The 12078-nt window shown below is 36.3% G+C and overlaps 1 protein-coding gene across 1 annotated transcript in view; it reads left to right on the forward strand.

The window, feature by feature from the left end:
* The first annotated feature begins 208 nt into the window (after positions 1 to 208).
* SCN3A (sodium voltage-gated channel alpha subunit 3) overlaps positions 209 to 12078 on the forward strand; it is a 154654-nt gene continuing 142784 nt past the window's right edge. Inside the window, 2 exon segments of the mRNA XM_043992506.1 lie at positions 209 to 435; positions 11531 to 11885. The gene's annotated coding sequence lies outside the window, so the exon portion shown is untranslated.

The raw sequence follows: 12078 nt of genomic DNA on the forward strand, positions 1-12078 counted from the left end.
TTCTAAGTCCAACATTCTTTCCACTACCCATTGCATAGCTACTTAATATTTTAGGTAAACTCACTTTTCAAGTTAGGATAAAAAGGATGAACGGGTTAGTTTCTCAGTTCCTTTTTTTTCTTCCCTGATTTGTGACCAGTAGATGGAGCTATGTGTTAGGTAGCTGCTTGCTTTTTTTTTTTTTTTTTCAAAGCCATTTTCTGATATATGTTGGGTACCATAGAGTGAGACTCAGAACAGGAAGCGGAGGCAGAAGCAGAGAGGATTCTGGAAAGGTCTCTTTGTTTTCTTGTCCACAGAGAATGCAGAAAATTGTAATTAATTTGTAAACCTCTGTGGCTAAAAATCTCAACCACTGCCTTTGAAAGCATATCATCCTGTAATCTGTTTGGATGCTGGGCTTTATGCTGTGATTTGTAATTCTCTTTTTATCAGGTAAGCTGGAAAACATTTAATCATATGCATCATAGAATCTAACAGAATGGTCATTTTATTATTTAAAAATAATTTCCATGCTTGTGTTTGTCGTGTTCATGTTCATTTATTTAAATGTATGGTCATTGTATTCAGTGAAATCCTCTATTGTTTTATATCTTCCAAAGGGAAGCCAGGCTCTGCCTATAAATTGAGAATTATGATAGAGACTAGGTGGTGTTACTGCTCTTGTGTTTTTTCAGGCACTTAGGGGCTCCAGGTTCTATGTCATTCAATGACTATTTCTCTGGAAATTTTGAGGGTTTCCTGATAGAGTTAATGTTTTTATTACATTTATTCTTAAATTTAAATTTTAAATGTCTAGCATTTTTTTAAACTGCAACATAAAACAAAAAAAAAATAGTGAAACTGGAAGTATTATTCTCGTAGCTTAGCTTTTTTTTTTTTACAGCCTAATATAGGCCATGCTTGTATAGACTGAACTGACTGATAAGATTATACTGATACATTTTGCTTCTTAAAAACACACCCTCACTCTTCTATTAAATAATATGGTTATAGAAGATATGAGACCAATTACTGATGATTAAAGAGAGGTCTAATCTTCTGAGAATATTATAACTACCAGATAGTCCAAAAATTAAAATACCATATTTGATGCTGTTCGAAAGGGTTATTAATATCTATTTACTGAATTATATCTAGCCACTTGTGTATTTCTTCATGTTTTCTATGCTAGATTAATAAGTAATATTCATCAATATTAATCAAAATAATCACAAGAGGCCATTACTTGAGCCAGAAAATAATGTCATTTTTCTCTGGTTTCTATAGTTTCTTTAAGATACATTAATATTATAAACCTGTAATTGTTTAATATGTTGCTAGAAACAGTATTTATCTTATATAAGGAGATTATTTTTAAAAGGTCCCCCATAAAAATTAAAGAAGAGTTTTAAGAACTATGAAACTGCCCATTGTTTGTACAACAGGTGGTGTAATGTAGCTTGTGAGGACAAGGATATAAACAAGAAAGTGTGGGTAAATTTTTGAATAGAAACATTTAAACACATTTGCCTTAATTAGGGTATCACTTTAAATGATTTTTGGCATGGGCTTTCAGTACAGTTTGGCAGAAAGAATGTTGTAAAAGAAAGGACTTCTGGGGTCTGCCTAATTGCAAGGTTGTTTATTTTTCTAGTGTTATAGAAAAAAATATTGATATCTACGTTAGTATTTTCAAGTGTGTACAGTCTATAAATAGCCATACACTGAAAAATTGGTTTTCCAAAAATGACTTTGTCTCAAATGAAAGCTGGACATCTTAGAATAAGCCCTATTGTCGTATGTGAAGAAAATTAGTTCTTCGAAAGAGGGTTTCATTTATATGTTGAAAATCTGGTGTTAATTGGCTTATATATACCATGTGCAAGGCATACTTCTCCACAGGTGATTGACTATGAGTAACTTTGTCCTTTGCAAATACCAGTTCTGATCTTGGTTGAGTTAGTTTATATTCATGAATGGATGCTTGCATTTGGGCATTGAACATCAACAATTTTCCTCAAGTTGGTGCATTTGTTGTTAACTAGTATTTGGTCTGTGGGTGCCACTGGTGTACTTTACAATTCCTGAAAAGTTGTCTGTAAATCATAGATTCCAATCAAATTATACTTTAAATTAATGATGGGGACATTCTATTTAAAGTCGTTCTACTGTTAATACTTTTTGTGAACTGATGACTCACTTCCTAATTTGCAGTCTGGTGGAAAGAGTACTGACCTAGGAGCCAACAGGCCAGGGCTCTAGTTAGAATTCCATGACTTTCTATCTGTGTGACTTGGGGCAATTCACTTGACTTCTGTTTGACTCAGCTTTCAAATCTCTAAAATGTGACAGTTGTCCTAGATGATTCCTAAGGTTCCTTTTACCTCTAAAGGCCTACGATCCTATGAAATATGATTTTTTTATAGACTGGTTTTGCTGGGGTGTGGGGGAGAAGACATAACCACATTCTAGTTGCTTACATTACATTGCACCTTTAGGTCATCCAGAACTTTTCATACATTATTTAATTCTTGAAACAATTTGAAACTCAGGGTTCTGACTCCAGTGCCCTTTCTACTTATAGTCCATTGCTATACTCACCTCTGGGTGTTTAGCTATGATCTCCTAGGAAAGGATTGAGGATTTCCCAGCCCACAAACACCACAACTGTCTCCCAATTTGAGATAGTACTCTTATTGAAGTAGAAAGAGTGGCTTACATTTACATTGGGTTACAGTTAAGAAGTGGGATCACATAGCATTGTCTCATTTGGTGCTAACAACAACCCAATGAGGTAGGGAGTAAGGAATAAACATACCAGGGACCATGCTAAAGGCTTTACAATTATTATCTCATTTGATCCTCAAAACAACCCTGGGAGGTGTTATTATTATCCCCATTTTAGAGCTCAGGAAACTGGAAGATAAAGGTTAAGTGACTTCCTAGGGTTACATAGCTAGTAAGTGTCTGAGGCTGGATTTGAACTCAGGTCTTCCTGTCTTCAGGATCAATGCTCTGTCTACTATATCAACTAACTGCCTAAATAGTACAGATATAACTATGCTCATTTTACATATAAGGAATTTGAGACTCAGACTGGTTAAATGATTTCCCCAAGGTGGCATAGCTACCAAGCAGGAGAATTTGCATTTGAACTCATAGCCTGTGCTTCTAAACCAGTATTGTACTATTAATTATAGGTCTCTATTGATAAAGGTAGAAATTCTGGGAATTTCCTGGACATAGATAGGAATGCAAACTCCCTTGTATCTGAGATCCTAGCTAGGAACTTGCTATTCTCTTCCCACAAACAATGTGAATAGACTAGCTGGGTGGAGCACCTTTAGGTTGCCCCTCTTTCCATCATAAAGATATAGTGTCTTAAATATCCTTAGAAGATACAGAATAATCATATTTTCACTAGGGATCAGATTAAGACACCCAGCTACTCCTTATAATTCATAAAACTGAAAAGCCTAGTTTCAAACGCAATAAATATGAATTAGCTATCCTCTTCCCTTTTAAACCCTCCATATTCAGGATCATCAGAAGGGAAGTTAAGAACAGGGAATGAAATTGTTTGTGAACTGAAATAGCATTTCTGAGGCAACATGGTGTAATTGGGGTAAAAAAAGGCCAGACATAGAATCAAAAGACCTAGGTTTGATTATGGGCTCCACCATTTACAACCTGCAGCAAATCACTTAATTCCTGGGCCTCCATGTCTTTATCTGGAAAATCAGAGACTAGATAATTTTTAGGTCCTTTCCAGTTCAAAATCTCTGGTCCTATAACGTTTTCTTCTTGAGGGTCAGAGTTCAGTTACTAATGGGCTGGCTGTTTTATCTACTGCTGGCATTTAACTGCTTTGAGAATTAAAATTTAATGACCTTTGGATTAGTCTGGTTTTCTAATACTTTCTTCTTCAGCAACCCTTATACTTTTTGAAGGTACTAGTGTCATTCAGTTGCTTGCTTTATTTTCATGAGTTCTTGACTAGACAAGTCTTACATAACTGGGAGATTGGAAGACTGAAAAATTGAGGGAAACCTATATTATCTTGGAGGGCTTAAGAAATTAGATGGAATGGTCAGTTAGTTTATCCCCTAACCTTTAGGGGATAGAATAATTCTAGGCCTATGAGAATGGATTTTAGGATTTCATTTAACTGGAAATCAATACCTATGATCCTATATCTATATCTATCTATCCATATATATAAATACACTTTAAACAATATTTTATGTTCTCACCATGGTCATCATAGTCCTGATGCTCTTCTTCTACTAATCAACCATAAATTAAAACAATTTCAATTCAATTAAGTTTAACAAGTATTTATTAATTGCCTACTATGTAGATGGTACTGGGCTACCCACTTAGAGATACAAAAGAAAAATGGAAAACAGTCTCTGCCCTCAATTCATAAATGAAAATCCATTTCCCCCTTAAGTCAAAGGAAAATAGAACATTTCATTCCACTTTAATGTTTGGAATAGGTTTAATAGTTGATTCCAACTATAAAAGTTAAACATACCCTCCCCCCAGATGCACCCACCCACCCACAACCCGCTCCTGCCAAGCCAAAGTCCCATTTCCTTTAGCCTCGTATAGCTTCACATTTGTGCTCTGTGAAGTCTCTTTTAGCTTTTTACCTTTTATCACAAGCAACTTCAAAGCCAACATATATTCACTGTCCAGAGACTTAACTATCAGATCTTTAAAGAAAGCTTCTCACATTTTGAAACTTAGGGAAAGATATGCCAAATTTATTTGCACTCTTTGCTGTACTTTCACATATTTTCCCTTGATTGGAGACCCACATTTATAGCCCAATGCTTTTGTACAGCAGGGATTCTTAAACTGGAGTCAATAAACTATTTTAGAAATATTTTGATAACCATATTTTAGTATAAGTGACTTCCTTTGTAATTATATGTATTTTAAAAAGTGTTGTGAAAAGGGGTCCATAGGTTTCACCAGACTGCCAAAGGTGTCCATAACACAAAGAAAAGTGAGAAACCCTGCTTTAAATTGTTTCTTATTCATTAATAAACTCATTCTTTTGCTATTATATTTCTTACACTGAAATATAATCTAATTAAAAGTTCTATTTAAATACCTCATTATGGGACATAGAGTCAGATATGGGAGCACACAACTGTAATCCTTACAGCTGGGGAAGATGAGGCTGGTGATTACTTCACTTCAGGAGTTCTTAGCTGCTGTGGGGCCAAAGCCAACTGGATGTCAGTATTTTTTTTGGCACCAGTATGGTGAGGCCCCAGGAATGGAGGGCCACTAGGTTGCCTAAGGAGGAGTGAACTAGCCTAGGTTTGGAAAAATGAAGTAGATTAAAGCTTCCATGCTAATCAGTATTTGGATCAGGAACGTCTGTGGCTGATGCACATCCAGCCTGGGTGAATTAGGTAGAGCTAATCCCCAAAACAAAACAAACCAATAAACAACAAAAAAATGTGTATAACTCTGGGTACATGAAAATTATGCCAGTGGAAAACAAATTTTTACTGGTTTTGCCATGATGGAAAGATTTAAGATATGGGCCTGAAAGTGGACCATCTATATCTGTAGTTTAAAGACCCAATATAAGTAAATATAAAGAAGTTTATCACCCCTATGTTAGACATGGATTGGTGAGTTTTGGGGTTCCAGGAGCACACAAAGACTGTTTACCAAGTCGTAGAGAAATTTTGATTTGTTACAGTGATAGGAATACCCATATTCATGAAATCACAGATCCTTGAAGTAGTGTTGTGTTGAAGTTTAAGTAATTGGTCCATCTGCTGGTTTCAGAACATAATGATACAGAAAGATGAACACTTACTAGTAAACAAAAACCTAGGTACTATGATATTTGTACAAGCTTATGCTCTTGAAATATGGGATAAAATAAAACATCTATTGTAGAAATGCTAATTTCTTAATATTTTAGGCAGCATGGTGTTGTTAACAGAGGGTTTCCCTGGGCATCATGAAGCTCTAAGTTAAAGCCCACCCTCTTCCCACACTTTGACCTAATCTCCTTTGGCTTCTGAGGCAGCCTTCCCCAGCACTAGCTTCATTCTTTCCAGGGTCCCTGACACTTTATAGTTGTATAGTAATGTTCCACCACTTCTTCTGACTGAGGGCCAACTTTGTGCTACTTGCCTGAGTGTTGTGTGTGGTACTTGCCCCAGATGTAAAAATTACTAGCTACAGCTGTGGAAAAGAGAAAATGAAAGACCAAAGCAAGGAGGAAAACAGAAAACAGAAACATGCAAATATAAGAGCACCAAAAATATTCTAAGAAGATAAGGAGTAAAATGTATTAAAGGAATAGAAATGTAACACACTTAAACATAAAGAAGAAAATAGTGATAACTATTATGCTGTTTTCTCTCCTCTACTAACATAGTTCCTCACTATACTTTTCCTTTCATAATCCATAGTCTAGCAACTTTTTGTAGATCATTCATTTCTTTCACTTTAAGTGTTTGCAGACTTGACCCTTTATCTCTAGTCATATCTAGCAAAAAGATATCATAATTTTCCACACTTAGCAACAAGCATTGTCTTTAATTTATAAAAATACACCAGAGGTTCCTGTACTTGCCTATTCTTATAAATTGTTCTCTGGGGACTTGAAGTTTCTAATAATCATGTAAGAGGTTTGCCTGAATCTTACAGGCAAACTAAAATCTGTTTAGACCTCTAGCTCAGGGTAGGAAATACAATATTTATTTAGGCTTTAGAAATCAAAATAATATATTCAGTTTTAGAAAACCATATTTGTAGCAGCTCTGGAGAGTTAGAGATTTAATATATTTATGTAAATCAAAGTGTTTTTAAAATTTTCCCTGTTAGTGGCATTTCTGAGGAATAAATGGCTTAACACAATAGCTAAGAGGAATTAATAATTCATTATATTTCTTAAGTCATTTCATTGCAAGGTGAATCATTTTTCTAGGCAAAGCAAGGAAACATTCTCATTATATTAGAAAAGATGTAAGGGAACAAGCATTGATTAAGTGCCTACACTGTGCTAAGTACTTTTACAAATATTATCCCATTTGATCCTCACAACCATCCTGAGAGGTAGGTATTACCCCCATTTTGTGGTTGAGGAAACAGACAGACAGACCTTAAGTGGCTTGCCCAGGGTCACACAGCTAGTATGAAGCCACATTTGAACTCAGGACTTCCTGACCGTTTAATGCTAATGCTGAGAGTTTAAATGTTGACATAGAGGCAGGTAGGTGGTACAGTGGACAGGGTTGGCTCCCAACAAAACACAGCTGCATGTTTTCTATAGCAAACTATATTATGAAATCCCAGTGCATCCTAACATTGGAAAAGGAGCTTCCTTTTGGGTAAGGTAAAACATCTACAAAAATAGATTTACAATAGAAATAAAATGGATATAATAGCACAATTAAACTCCTATGTCTAATGATTAATGAAAATTTTCACTCTGCTTTGTTTTATCATCCTATCAAAGACCTAGAGATGGAAAGGAGGTTAGAGGTCATCAAAGGTCATCTAGTCCAAACCCCTTATTTTACATATGAGGAAACTGAGAACCAAGGAGGTTAAATATTCAGTATAATTTTAAAGACAATCCTACTGAGACTAACGGACTGTGCTATTGGGTGGTGCCACTAAGAGGAACAGGAGAACAATGTAATACGATGTTAGGACCAGATATTTGTTGGCTATTCACGGAATAAGACTTGAGGCCTCCCGAGTGGGACCAGATATTGTGTATGTCAAAAGGCTACCCTTAACCACTCTATCAGTGAAAGGGTGAATTATTTATTATTGCCACATCTTTTCTTTATCCTCAAGATCTATTTTGCCAGAATAATTTTAATTTTTTAAGGAAATGAACATCTATTTATTGTTTTAGAGAGCTATGGTGTTTGGTAAATTTAGAATAATACTCTCCCAGTGTAGGTGCTTGGGATTGCCACTAACAAGGACCTGAAATGACAGGGTAAAATGAAGAGGCAGAAAAAAAAAAAAAAAAGAGAGCAATCTATTTATAATGCAGATCAGTTAAAATTAACATAAAAGGATTAAAGGGGCAGTGACAGCTCCTACCATCCTTATCTCAGTGGCACTATTTCCTCTGTTCTTTTGAGCTATTCTGATACAGGCGGATGTATCCTGCAATATCCCAATCTAGTATTCCATCACTCCACAAGTAAAAAAATTGATCTTAAAGTAATACATGATTTTTCAATGTACTTTACCTCTCATGAAAGCTAGATGTAGGATGACTTTATGTAAAGTGAGGTCACCTCTGCTTACTTTTCTAGTTCTTATCACAATTTCTGAAGTAAGTGTGGAATAACATATTGACACTCTTCAAGCCTTAGTGTACACAATGCCCAATTTGTGAGTGTGTGTGTGTGTGTGTGTGTGTGTGTGTGTGTGTGTGTGTGTGTGTGTAACAGATTACCTGGATTCTGAATCAATCGCTTAATTTTTTTTTTTTTTCAGTTTCTCCTCTGTACCTCCTCCTTACTATTTCCTTCTTTGGTCCAGTTTCCTGCTTGCTATTTGCTTAGTCAGAAACAGAGAAAAGAGGAAGAGACTATCAATCACTCTAGCCAAAATCATCTGGGGCAGGGGACGGAGGGGAGGAAGGGAAGAGTAGATTTGAAATTCCTGTCTACAGAAAAAGTCTGAATTACCTATAGTTTTCACTTACCTGGGGGTATTCTGCTCCCTCCTTCTTGATTTCCAGAATAAATGGGAGCTGAAAGGCAGTTCTTCCTTCCTTTACCTGCTGAGATCTTAAGCCTCAGTATTTCCCCTGCTGCAGTTGATGGCATCACTGACACCTAAATGAGGGCACTGAATACAGTTCCCTGCTCTATTTTAGTGTTAATGATGTTCTTAGCTGTTGCTGGAAAAACACAGACCCCTTAGGTCCTTGACTCAGGCCCTGAGGCATACATTTTCCCCAGATTATCTTAACATAAATCATAAATCCTTTTTTTTGGGGGGGAGCAGCGGTGAGTTTTTTTTATCTTGTTTTGTTTGAGGGTATATGACTGAAATTCGAATAGGTAAATTAAAAAAATAAGTAAATCATTCTTTTCTGTTTTTTTTGTTTTTGTTTTTTGTTTTTTGTTTTTTTGGTGAGGCAATTGGGGTTAAGTGACTTGCCCAGGGTCTTGTCTGAGGTTGGATTTGAACTCAGGTCCTCCTGACTCCAGGGCCAGTGCTCTATCCACTGTGCCACCTAACTGCCCCCAAAAGCATTCTGTTGTTGTTGTTGTTATAGATTGTCTCAAATTTGAAGATTGTTGATATCTGTTTGGCCTGAAGAATTTATTTTATTATGAATTTAGAACTAGAAGGAATGACTACAGTTTAACTATCCAAGGCAGATGGTTCACTATCTTTAATTAAAGATTACAAGGGGAAAAAACACAGTTTACCTTGGTAGTATAATTATTTAATTACCTTTGCTGTCAGAGAGTTCTTATTTATGTCTAATCTAAACATTTTGCTATAATGTATGATATTCCTCTTGTTCTGATCTGGCTGGCTGTCATATATGATAAATTCATACACTTGGGATAATGGCTTAACTTGAGACTCTTGCACATAGTAAAATGAATTTGAGTCTGGCTAGTTCTGACTGGAGGGATGGTTTCTGCCTCAGCCTCAGCCTAAACAGTGACAAATCAGGGTAGATAAACTTAGAGAGATCTAGTTCCTTCTACGCCTCCAATCTCCATAGAAGAACATCCCTGGAGGATGTGTGCAGTGGGTAAGAATCCTCTGGTTTGGAGAGGCTCGCTATACCCACACAGATGAGCCTGAGCCTCAGTGATCTGGGCTGTTAATTATTGGTGGGGTCAGAACATTGCTTGGAGACAGTTCAAAAAATGATTCTAAAATCCTTTCTTTTCCTGACTAAATAAAAGCTAAATCTTTATTTCCTTAAGAGATTGAAATTAACACCAGAAGTCACCTGACTGTTTAAGTGATAGCCTTGAGCTACTCAAGGTCATTTTAGGATGATAGATACAATCTTTAAGGATCTCAAATCCAAAGAATGATCAACATTTAACACTATGTTTATAAAACAGGAGCCTGTCATTTGATTACAGTTAGTAAACAGGCTGTCTGTCTGAAGGAAATTGCTTGCCTAACTAAATTCAACTAACAGTGCTATCTGATACTATGGTGGAATAGTGACCCAAAGCTTGTCACTAAGCAGGATGCATGTTCTCCCATTTACTATAAATCCTATGTATGCATGTGTATGAGTGTATACATGTATGTATTTTGTATATGTACACATATATGTGTATGTAAACTTATGTGTATTTATAAAATGCAGTCCTTCTTCCCTCAGAAACAGTATAAGTTAGGTGCCATTTTCAGGTGAATACTGTTTTTTTGTTGTTTTTTTGTAGGGCAATGAGGGTTAAGTGACTTGCCCAGGGTCACACAGGTAGTGAGTGTCAAGTGTCTGAGGCTGGATTTGAACTCAGGTCCTCCGGAATCCAGAGCCAGTCCTTTATCCACTGTGCCACCAAGCTGCCCCTGAATACTTTAAAAAAACAGCTGAGTGTACATACTGAGTAGCTAACAACATCCTCTGCAGCAATGCTCTTCTCTAGACACATACACATATACATAAAATATACATTAGGTGCATACAATACATACTAGGTTAAGAGTTTCTTTCCTTAAGACCCCAATAGTTCAAAGGCAAAATAAGATGGGAGCTAATAAACATGATCTTTGATTGAAATAATCTATTTAATCCTATCCATAGTTTAAAGAAAAATAACAAACACCAGAGTGAAATAAAATTTTCTTTTTTCAAATTGAGCTATAGTATATATTACCAATAAGAAGAGTATTAGAGAGTTCACATATACATATAGGTTATGTTATGCCATTAATCTATACATGTATACATTATATTTTATGTTATCAATGTGTAGAGATATACATTAATGTCATAATGATATAATATAACATAACATAACATAATGTAATATAATATAATACCACACCATACCATATTATACTACACCATACCATACCATACCATACCATACCATACCATACCATACCATACCATACCATACCATACCATACCATACCAAAATGAGATATAGCTTGGCATAGTAAATAGAGAGTTAGCCTAAGTGTTAGGAAGACCTGAGTTCAAGTCCCAGCTCTGGGGTGTAATTGCTATGTGACACTGAGCAAATCACTTAAACTCTCCCTGCCCTAAATGGCTCTAAGACAATAAGTTCCAGAAGACTTGGGTACCTGTACTTGCAGGGGGAGTTTCCTTACTAAAGAGCTCTTTACATCAATGAAGTCACAGGTATAAACCATTCATGCACACACAGACACATACATTTCCCACCAAACTCAGTCCTCTTTTAAACTTCCCTCTGACCTTCAAGGATACCACCAACCTTCCAGTTATTTATAAGCTTATTGTCATCCCTGACTCCTCATCCTCTTTCCCCATTGTTTACATCGTTTCCTTTCTTTCCACTCACAGGGCTACCACCCTACTGCCCATCCTCTTGCCGGGCCTGGTGCAAGAACCTCCTAACTAACCTCCCTGCCTCACATCTCTCCTCTCCAATCCTGCCTCCAGAGAGTTACCAGCGTGATTTTTGTTAAGCATCAATCTCCTGTTTAAAAAGAACTTCACTGACTCTCTATTCCTTATAGGACTAAATACAAACTGGTATTTAAAGGCATCCACAACGTGATTCTGGCCCATTTCCAGACTTACTACATATTATGACTCTTTGCTCCCCCCAGAGTGCAACCAAATTGGCCTTTCATCTGTTCTTCACATATATTTCATTTCCTGTTTGCGTCACTGTGATGATTGTCCTCAATGCCTGGTATGTACTCCTTCATATATACTTCTTAAGATTCCTAGTATTCTTTCAAGATCATTTAAAATGCCACCTCTTACATCAAGCCTTTCCTAATTCCTCTAGCTGCTTGTTGTCCCCCACAAGTTATTTTGTCATATTGTGCATATACTTCTATGTGTGTTTTCTCCACCAATAGAATGCAGGTTACTTCAGGTCT

Source organism: Dromiciops gliroides, chromosome 3, assembly GCF_019393635.1.
Source record: "Dromiciops gliroides isolate mDroGli1 chromosome 3, mDroGli1.pri, whole genome shotgun sequence".
Taxonomy (NCBI): Eukaryota; Metazoa; Chordata; class Mammalia; order Microbiotheria; family Microbiotheriidae; genus Dromiciops; species Dromiciops gliroides.